The 1,274-nt window shown below is 28.0% G+C and overlaps 1 protein-coding gene across 4 annotated transcripts in view; it reads left to right on the top strand.

The window, feature by feature from the left end:
• LOC111679332 (bromodomain adjacent to zinc finger domain protein 2B) overlaps positions 1 to 1,274 on the top strand; it is a 93,852-nt gene that overhangs the window by 5,934 nt on the left and 86,644 nt on the right. For all 4 annotated transcript variants that reach the window (XM_046954904.1, XM_046954907.1, XM_046954906.1 and 1 more), the window contains exon 2: positions 864 to 1,066. The gene's annotated coding sequence lies outside the window, so the exon portion shown is untranslated. The remainder of the gene's footprint in view (positions 1 to 863; positions 1,067 to 1,274) is intronic.

The following is a 1,274-nucleotide window of genomic DNA, read 5'->3' as shown; positions in this document are numbered from 1 at the left end:
ACTAGAACTGAACTAGAACTGAACTAGAACTAAACTAGAACTGAACTAGAACTGAACTAGAACTGAACTAGAACTGAACTAGAACTGAACAAGAACTGAACAAGAACTAAACTAGAACTGAACTAGAACTGATCTAGCACTGAATTAGAACTGAACTAGAACTCAACTAGAACCTAACAAGAACTGAACGAAATCAGAATTAGAATTGCACTAGAACCGTAATATTTTGCTACAGAATATAAAAAAATTGCTTTAAGATAAAACATTGTTTTCACACTTTACAGTCAAAACAATAGTTAAATAAAATCAATTGCCAAAGAGTTACTTTCCTAAATGCGTTTGAATATCTAGTGCCTTCTATTGGTGTTCATTTTCACCGACAGCTAAAAACAGTTCGTTGCATTAGCACCAAAGCCATAGCATTAGTATGACATTTGCAAAAACGTATACCTATCTACGTACATACATATATAGTAAAATATACTTATGACAATCGTTAACAATCGTATGTAAAATACTGAGAACAAATGAGCGATTAACAGACGGAGAACCAACCAAAATATGCGTTTTTTCATAAAGTGCAAATTTGTAATTAAAAATAAACACAAATGTATGAATTACTTTTTTTGTGAATTTATTGATTTCTTATTAATTTGTCTTGGGCTGTTGGCAAAAATCTCCCTCCTTCTGCTCTAGATGTGTTGTATATTTAAAATATCTTTATCTATACTATATAGATTTGTATGTTAAAAAGAAATGATAAATTTATTTTGCGTTGCTCGTCATTTGTCTTAACATTTAAACATACTTGTTGTTATATTTTTATACTTTATTAATGCGCTATATATATTCTTGTTATTTAGTTGTTGCAGTTAAATACTTGAATTTGCAAATAAAAAAAAATTGATAATTATTTGAATCGTAATTTTGAACTCTTATAAAACTAAATTAAAATACAATTATTAATCCTAGTATTTGGAGAGTGAAAACTAATGTATTTTTTCGCTCTTAAATTATGTGAAATCAGAAGCGGTAAACAAATATTAAAATTTGATGTATAACAAAGGTAAGTTTAAAACAGTTTTAAATATGAATAAACTTTATTTTTTTGTTTTCTCATACATGATAAAAAATTGGAATTTTATAAAAACCCCAGAGAAATAAAGGATGAACTAGAACTGAACTAGAACTGAACTAGAACTGAACTAGAACTGAACTAGAACTGAACTAGAACTGAACTAGAACTGAACTAGAACTGAACTAGAACTGAACTA

The sequence above is a fragment of the Lucilia cuprina genome, chromosome 6 (genome assembly GCF_022045245.1).
Source record: "Lucilia cuprina isolate Lc7/37 chromosome 6, ASM2204524v1, whole genome shotgun sequence".
Classification (NCBI taxonomy): Eukaryota; Metazoa; Arthropoda; class Insecta; order Diptera; family Calliphoridae; genus Lucilia; species Lucilia cuprina.
This window is presented reverse-complemented; position numbering and strand designations above follow the sequence as displayed.